Source organism: Heterocephalus glaber, unplaced genomic scaffold, assembly GCF_053883595.1.
Source record: "Heterocephalus glaber isolate CG9 unplaced genomic scaffold, H.glaber_assembly_v1.0 deba00001531, whole genome shotgun sequence".
Lineage (NCBI taxonomy): Eukaryota > Metazoa > Chordata > Mammalia > Rodentia > Bathyergidae > Heterocephalus > Heterocephalus glaber.
Genome location: NW_028258329.1, coordinates 18119539 through 18128491, shown reverse-complemented (window position 1 = coordinate 18128491; position 8953 = coordinate 18119539). Strand labels below are relative to the sequence as shown.

Genomic DNA, 8953 nt, shown 5'->3' with positions numbered 1-8953 from the left:
TGTAAAATCTGTGGTAATGTCTCTTAGATCTTAATATTGTAATTTTAAAAATGTATAATTGATACTATGTAATAGGATGTAAAGGTCTAAAGGAGCAGGTGAAGTGGGAGGGGTAGCGGAAAGGAAAGAAGGGAAAAGAAAAAATATGAGAAAAGGAAAAAAAATGGAAATAAAATCTTTGCAAATAGGGCAGGGTGGAGGGGGTAAAGGGAGGGTAGGGGAAGGGGAAAAAAATAAGAACCAAGATATTCATGTAAAGGTACAAGATCCCCATGATGTATGTAAATGTATTTTATACCTAAAATGTACCAATAAACTTAATGGGGGGGAAAAAAGAAAAGAAAATAAAACAAAACAAATAAAACCCAAAATGAGTAATTTGTTATTGAATAGAAAGGTCTGATAAAAAATTTCCATATTTATAAATTCACAGTTTACCCTGCCAAGCACTGGGGATTTAGCTCAGTGGTTCCAGTGTCTTCCTCAAAAGCACAAGGTCCCAAGTTCAATCCCCGGTACAAAAAAGAAAACAAAAACAAAACAGTTTACCCCGCTACAACTTATATGCTGCTAAGTGAAGGCCTGTGGCTTAAAGTTTTCTCACATTTATAGTCACGTAATTTCTCACTGACATGGATTTTCATATGTTGATTAAGGTGTGCACTTTGGCTAAAGGCTTTCCCACATTCATTATATTTGTAGGGCTTCTCTCCTGTATGTGTTCTTTCATGTTGATTAAGATGCGTCCTCTGGCTGAAGGCTTTCCCACAAAAACTACATTCATAAGGTTTCTCTCCAGTGCGAAGTCTGTGACGTTCAGTAAGAGATGTGGTGAGGCTAAAGGCTTTCCCACATTGATTACATTTATAGGGCTTCTCTCCAGTATGGATTCTTAGATGCTGAGTGAAGGAAGAATGTTGATGGAAGGCTTTCCCACATTCATTGCATATCAAAGTTCTTCCCCTGTGTAAATTCTCTGATGTTGAAGAAGATGTATTCTCTGGGTGAATCTTTTTCCACACTCATCACCCTTATAGGGTTCCTCTCCTGTGAGCACTATATGAGGTTGGGTATGAGACAAATTATGGCTGAAGCCCTTTCCACATTCACTGCGATTCTCTCCAGTATGAGTATGATTAGTGAGAATATGTTGATTGAAGATTTTTCCACGTTCAGTATATTCATAAGGATTTTCTCTTATATAGTTTCCCTGATAATAAATCAAGTCTGAATTATGTTTGATGCTATTTTCTGTTGTGTCATAATTAAGGGGCATTTTAATTGAAGGAATTCTCTGATAAGGTTTGAGTTCTTTTTATAGTTCTCTTCAAATTTGTTACCTTTAATGCTTCTTTCTTGTGTAATCTTTTGGTGGATGAAAGATACTTGTTCCAAATGTCTCTGCTGAATTTCTTGGCTAAATACAAACTGATAATCAAAATCCCAGAGTCCTCCTAAGATGGAATACCAGAAACTGTCTCCGGTTAGTCTTTCCATAATGATGTCACAGGTTTGATTTTTATCAGAAATATTCTGGTTTAGAGTTGACTTTTTGATTTTAGGTCCATTATCCCCATCTAGGTGAGCTCCCACAGGGTGGCCTCCTTCTCTTCTCCACAGCTCTTCCTGCTCTTGGTGGGTGATCATTGCCAGTTTATAAACCTGATGCTCCAGAGCAACCAGATTCCTGTAGTTCTCCAGCATCACGTCCTGTAGAGGTTCTTCCGAGCAGGATACAGCTGTTCCCACTCCTCCTTGGTGAAGTCCACAGCCACATACTGGAAGGTCCGGGATTCCTGAGACCTGACCCTCTGTGATCCATCATCCATTTCTCTCTCCTTCGTGTTCCCTTCCTTAGTCACAACATTACAGGAAGAACATGGGCAAACACAGATGGTTTCTTTGGATACTGGCATTCAGGCCCCAGCAGAATGCTACACCTCTGCAGTTCTTGTGTGGCAGTGTCACTGACGCTTTGTTCTCCTCCAGCACAGCGGCTCAGTTGGAGGCGCTGCAGCACTGGCAGCCTCAGCATCTCGGAGGATCCTTGAGAGCTGGTTTTCCAGTCTGAATGTGGCTCCTGCCTCCAGTCATTTATCTAGAGACATTTTTTCTCTGAGACTCAAATTTGTCTCCTGTCAGGGATCTCATGAGATACAATTTTAGGTTGAATTCCTGTAATAAGATTCACCAGAGTTGGCAGAAGAAATTCCAAAGTCTTGGTAACTCAGCGACCTAAGGAGTATTTCACCTGCTTCTTCACTTCGTTCTTTCTGAGATCTAGGATCCTGCATTAAGTTAGCTCTCCTTAGTGTACTCTAATCTGTAAGTTTTTCAAGCTTTCTGTTTTTCACAAGGTTGACATGCCTCCACATCCATAGACCCAGGGACCGGGCCATCACCTCCTGCAATGGCCCCCAAGCTGCACCTGAGCTGTAGTTCTCTTGTTCGGTTGGATCCTTCTCTGGTTTTGGTCAGGGTAATGCTTGCTTCTAGGAATGAATTTGGGAGTATTGCTTCCCTTTCAGTTTCATCAAAGAGGTTGAGAAGTAGCAGCACTAGATCTTCTCTAAATTTCTTGTAGAATTCAGCAGTGAATCTGTCATGGGCTGGGCTTTTCTTTGTAGGTTTTTAATTCCATCTTCAATTTCATTGACTGATAATGATTTATTTAGAATTTTTATATCTTCTTGATTTAGCATGGTAATTCATATGTATCTAGGAATCTGTCCATTTCTTCTGTGTTTTTCATCGTATTAGAATTACAGATTCTTGTAGGTATTGATGATATTCTGGATCTCTGCAGGATCTGTTGTGATTTCACCCTTTTCATTCCTAATTGCATGAATTTGAGTCTTTACTTTTTTTGATAAGGTTGGCTAAGGGTTTGTCCATTTTATTAACTCTTTCAAAGAACCAACTCTTCGATTCATTGATCCTTTGTATTGTTTTCTTAGTCTCCACTGCATTGTTTTTCTCTAATACCTTTTAAAAATTCTTTTCTTGTATTGGACTTCTGGGATTTTTGACTATGATGTATTATGGAGAGGTTATTTTCTGGTCATGGCTATTTGGGGTTCTATATGCATCCCTCATCTGTATGTTAAATTACTTTACCTTAGAGGGGTGTGGTGGCTCATGTCTATAACCCTAACAATCAGGAGGGTGAGGCAGGAGAATCACCACAAGTTTGAGGCCAGCTGGGGCTACATAGTGAGTTCAAGGCCAACCTGCACTACAAAGTGAGACCCTATCTCAAAAAACAAACTAGCAAAAAAATCTTAGCTTATTTGGTAAGTTTTATACTATTATTTCAGTAAATAGGTTTTTTATGCTATTTGTGATATCTTCTTATTTTTCACAAATTCCAGTTAATCTTAGATTAGTCTTCTTTGAGTCATCTAGGAGGTCCATTTTTTTCATGTTCTCTTGTTTTTAAGGTATCTCTCATTAATTGGTCACTAACAACAGCCCTGACTTCTAGTTCTGAGACTGTCCTCACACTGGTCACTTTGCTGCTCATACTTTTGACAGAATTTTTAATCTCTTGAATTTCTATTTGGAACCTTTTTATGGATTCTAAGTCTTTTCTATGCGGCTCAAGCATGTTTTGCATCATTTTCTTTAGCTTTTCTACCTTTTTGTTAGTGTCTTTTTAGACTCACTGATAATTTTGTTTATTTGGCTCAATATTTTATTACTTATGTTTTCTGTGAGCTTGTCAAATGCCTTATTGGTCTGTTTTTTTATCTCCTTTGATATCATTCGAATAATTGGGGTGTGGCTTGGTTTTTTGTTTCAGTCTCTTCCATGCACCATGGATCAACTTTGGGGGAATTGGGAGTTTTTGGAGGCATTTTGTTGGCTTATCTTTTCATGTTTCTGTGTTTGTTTGTTTTTGTTGAGGCTCCTGGGTTGATTGTAGTGGAAAGCTTTGTTTCTCTTATGAAAACCTCTTTACTTAATGTTCTTTTTTCTGTGGTATCTCTGGGTGTGGCTAACTATTGGACTTTCTCTGTGTCTCAGGATTCAGTCATTTCCATTGGGTGGCAGTATATGGCCCAGTACCCAGTTTTCCAGGAATGGACTTCAGTATTGTTATTAACCCCAACGTTATCCAGTTATCGGCATCTCAAGAAGACCAATTCATAGCAAGAGCTATGTCATCTTGGTTATAGTAATAAAATCAGCATCAATTATAGCACCAAATATGAATTGAATATTTACAAACCCTAAGGACCAATAAAGTACTACCCCGTCCCTTAGAAAAGAGATTTACAATTATAGCATAAACACTAAGACAAACCAAATATTGACCTATTAGGGACCTACAGTAAATATCCTCTAAATGGAACAACTTTATTTCTGCTATCAGTAACACAGTATTCAACAGCAATAGCGTAAACTAAGTCTAGAGATTCCTAAAGCTTAGTAGTTATACTAGTAAAGGTGGAGCAGTTGGGGAACCAGAGAATGAAAAAAAGCAAAATTTGAAAAATTATTTGATGAGATATGAGAAAGAGGAGAGAAAGGAAGATAAGGGATCCTACTGAGGAGTAAAAGGCAATTAATAGTAATAGAGAATAGTCACTGGGAAGAAAAGAGAAAAATAAACAGTGCTATCACAGGAGTTGAAAGATAAGAAGGAAAAGAAAAAAGTTGGAAGAGAAAAGAAACTAACAGGAGAGAAAAAAGGAAAAAAAAGGGTGAAAAACTTCAATCCCTCCCCCCTAAATCCTGATAAAGGCAAGAAAAAAATAATACAGAATAGAAAAACCAAAAAAGATTGAATCGAAGAAAACAATTCCTGTGTTATTGAATGAGTAGTTTCTTCCCAAATCTGCAGTCTTGGGATCCAGACAGTCATGATTCTCTGCTTTGAGGTGCTCTCCTTGCATTTGAGGCCCCTGTTTGTTCCCCATGACTGTGGTTACTGTCCAAGCCAAGGCGTGGCCTTGCTCCCAGTGGCAGATGGAGACTTAATGTCCTCAGCTCTGGGTCTGGTTGCTCCCTTTGCTCCCCAGGTGTCGTCTTTGTCTGGAATCAGGTCAGTTGGTTAGTCTTGACCTCTGCTGCTCCATGCTGTTGCTCCCTGGGGGCAGGCACTGCTCCTGCAGCATGGGTTGGCTCCCTGTGGTTTTGGAGACAGAGTTTAGCTTTGCAGTTCAGGCCAGACTGGAACTTGCTAAGTTGCCCAGGCTGACCTCAAACTTGTGATCCTCCTCTTGCCTCAGCCTCCTGAGTGCCACAATTATGCAAGTGATGCAAGGTATGGATCACTGACTTTTTTTTTGTAGTACTGGGGATGGAACCTAGGGACTTCCCGCTGAGCTATATCTCAGCCCATATTTTATTTTTAATTCTGAGGCAGGTTTCCCTAAGTTGTCCAGACAAGATTTGAACTTGGCACCTTCCTGCCTTACCCTCTCAAGTGCTGGGATTATAGGCATGTGGTTTGATTTTTGATACACAATTTGAACCCTAATTTTAATGTCATGGTGCCTCAGTTTCCCTACCAAAACATGTAAAGTGAGACCAAGCCCCTCCTTTTTTTTTCCTTCATTATAGGGGATTGAACCCAGGACCTTCACATTGAGCTATATCTGCAGTTTCTTCTTTTTTTTTTGGTACCAGGGATCAAACTTGGGACCTTGTGCTTGCGAGGCAGGTGATGGCACCACTGAGCTAAATCCCAGGCCCTGCAGTTTCTTTTTTACTTTTTGAGAGTCTTACTAAGTCACTAAGTTGCCCAGGCTGGGCTCAAACTTGGGATCCTCCTGCCTCAGCCTCCCAGAGTGCTGGGTTTATAGGTGTGTGCCACCTCACCCAACTGTGTATGGCTATTTAACAAGTCCAGTTTACCATGTCTCAGAAACCCTCAATCACTGAAGGAGGACTCGTGTCTGGGGTCTTAGGACCTCTGAGCATAGCTGCAGCCTCTCCTGTCTGTGACTTGAGCCAACTCCCTTAGCTGTCTATGCCTGAGAGCTTCATCTGTGGGAATCAGCATTGCTTCGTAAGGCTATGGTGAGGGCAACAATCACGTGTAGCATAGATGTCCATGCAGCCTGCAGAACCTGCCAATGTGACCTTATTTAGAACAGTCTTTGAGATGTAATTAAATTAGGGATCTTGGAATGAGGAGATCATCCTGGATTACTCAGGCATTGGTCTAAAACCAATACCAATGACAGAGGTGGAAGAGAAGACACTCAGTCTTCCCAGTGGAAGAGGTGTATTATTCAGTTTTCTTATTGCTGGGACAAAATACTTGACACCTGCAACGTAAAAGAGGAGAGGTTTATTTTGACTCATGTTTTCAGAGATTTCAGTCCATGGTCCGCTGGTTCCAGGGCAGGAACATCATGGCAGAAGGGCCAGACGAAGGAAAGCAGCTTCTTTATGGAAAGAGCCTGAGAAGAAAGGGCCAGGGACTAGATACAGACCCCAAGATTGTACCTCATGTCCACTTCCTGCAGTCAGCCCCGCCTCCCAACAGACCATTCAACCATGAACTCACCAATGGGTCAACCTGCATGAGCTTAATGCCCTCATCACCCCATTACCTCCCCAGGAGCCTCTTAAGCCAGTGCAGCTGACAAGATTAACTTGTACAGGAGGAGGAGGAGGCCATGTGAGGGCAGGGACAGCTTGGAGTGATGTGGCCACAGGCCCAGGAACACGGGAAGCCACTGGGAACTGGAAAGGGCAAGGAAGGGTCCTCCCCTTGAGCCTGTGCAGGGAGCTTGACCTAAAGAAACACCTTGATTTTTGGTTCTGGTTTTCAGAACTCTGCGAAAATCAATTTCTGTTGTCTTAGGCCCTTCAGCTTGTGGTCATGTATTACAGCAGCCCGGGAAAGGTAACCGGGCATGGAAAGGAGAACCCTTCCTAAGTCTGTGCTCCGTGAGAGTCAGCTACTGCCATAGTCAGCAGTGATCTCATTCCCTGGATGGGCTGACCTGCAGTCCAGAGTGTGCTGGGCCTTACACTGGGACCAGGGACAGCTCTGGGCTCTGCATTCTTTAAAAGGACGTGGCTGCCTGGGCTTCCATCCCAGTTCACACTCCCTCTCCGGGGAACAGGAGGCTGACCCAGAATTCCTGGAGATCTCTGGATTCAGCCCAGGTCCTCCAGCATCTCGGAATATCCGGCTACAGGGAGTCCCCTGGGTACTGTTCTAGCAGGGGCTGGGAAAGGGCCTTCAAGGACCAGTGGGGGTGTCTACCCTACAGGCTCAGGGACACAGTGTGCATTCTGGCCCAGTGCACCCTGTCCCTTGGAGGCAATGCCCAGCGGTCCTCACCCTTGTTGAGGGTGAGCTCATCTCCTTGAAAGCCCTGAAGGCTGAGGCAGACAAGTACTGCTTTCTCCAGTGATGATCAGTTGGACTGTGGGCTTTGCTTCTGGGGGAAAATCAGGATTAAATTCTAGGCATTTCCAATAGGGCCAGGCCGAGTGAAGAGAGGCTAAAGGGAAAGGACTGGGGTCCAGCCAGGAAGCAGGTGAGGCCCTCAGGTCCCCTGGGAACAGGGTCTTTTGGCCTCTGGTGCTTTGAAGCAGCAGCAGAAGGTGCTAAAGTTACATTTCTTTCTCCGTCCTCTGCTGGGACTGTCTTCTCAGGATCTCAAACTACTTACAAGATCTCAATCATTGTGTCTGCGTGATGGCTGGATCTCTGCTTTTCAGGCTTAACTAAAGCTGTGAAGACTCTGACACTGGTCGCTGGGGCATTCTGCAACTAGAGGCATCACCAGTTGGCTTATCCTGTCTTCTAAAATTTAAGTTTTTCTCGCAACTGAGAGGTCCTGAGTTCAATCACCAGTACCAAAAATAAAATAAATTAAAATAAAATAAAATTAAATTTAAGTTTTTGTAGAATGAGTCCCCCCCACACCTTTTTTTTATGAACAAGTTCTCACTATGCAGTTCAGGCTGGTCTTGAACTCACGATGTAGTCCAGGATGGCCTCAAATTCTCGATGATCCTCCTGTGTTGACCTCCCGAGTGCTGGGTATTATAGGTGTGTGCCACCACACAGGGCTTATAAATTGAGTTTCCTAAAGTAGCTATACATTTAAAGAAAGAAAATGAGGAAAGTAATCTCAACTCTCCTATGTTCCAAAGAAGTAGCCAGTATGTATTACTCAGGGCTTTCTATATGCCAGACACTAATTTAAATCATTAAATATATTATCTCATTCAATCTTTATAACTACTCCTGTGATAAGTATTGTTATTATTTTATTCCTCTTTGTAAGGATAGTTTCAGATTTTATGACACCATGAAGCTTATAAAATCAGGGAAAGTGCTCCTTGCTAAGAAAACTTAATTGTAATTATACAATTATAAACACAAAATTAGGTACAGAGCCTCAGACAGTAAGGGGTCCTGAAGCTTGAGCTCCCTCAGCTTCCTGGCCTGGTTGGGAGATGCAGAAATGGACCATCCGTCCACCTCCTACCTTTGTCACCAGGATCCTCTCCTTGCAAGGGCCTCTCCTCTGTGCTCAGCTTCAAGGTTCCACTCCACTTCTATCCACCTGCGGGATCATTCTAGACCACCTGTGCTGCTGCTGGGAGTCTCTTTGGTGTATGTTGTGGTGCTAGGGATGGAACCCTAGCCTCCTGAATGCTGGGGAAGCGAAATCCTGACCCACCTCACTAATCTGTTTTCCTGTCTTGAAATACCCCTTTCCCTTCCTTCCTGCCTGACAATGGTAGATAACAGAGCCGGGCATTTGCAATGGACTACTTACATGTTGTCTGTGGATTATGTCATTTAGTTCTCAAATAAACAAGGTGGTTGCTATTTTTCTCCAGATTCTGGGAATTGAAACCAAGGCCTTCACACTGAGCTACATCTTCAACCCTTTTTAGTTTTTGTCTTGAGACAGGGCCTCTCTAAGTTGCTAATTTGCCCCAGGCTGGACTTGGATTTGTGATATTCCTG

General features: G+C 42.5%; 1 pseudogene across 1 annotated transcript; it reads right to left on the bottom strand.

The window, feature by feature from the left end:
- Positions 1 to 420: 420 nt before the first annotated feature.
- On the bottom strand, positions 421 to 8668 carry LOC147824881 (zinc finger protein 713 pseudogene; annotated as a pseudogene). Its single transcript, XR_015441759.1, has 3 exons — positions 8466 to 8668; positions 7898 to 8069; positions 421 to 5131 (listed from the first exon to the last, which is right to left on the bottom strand). The product of XR_015441759.1 is annotated as a zinc finger protein 713 pseudogene (transcript).
- Positions 8669 to 8953: the final 285 nt, after the last annotated feature.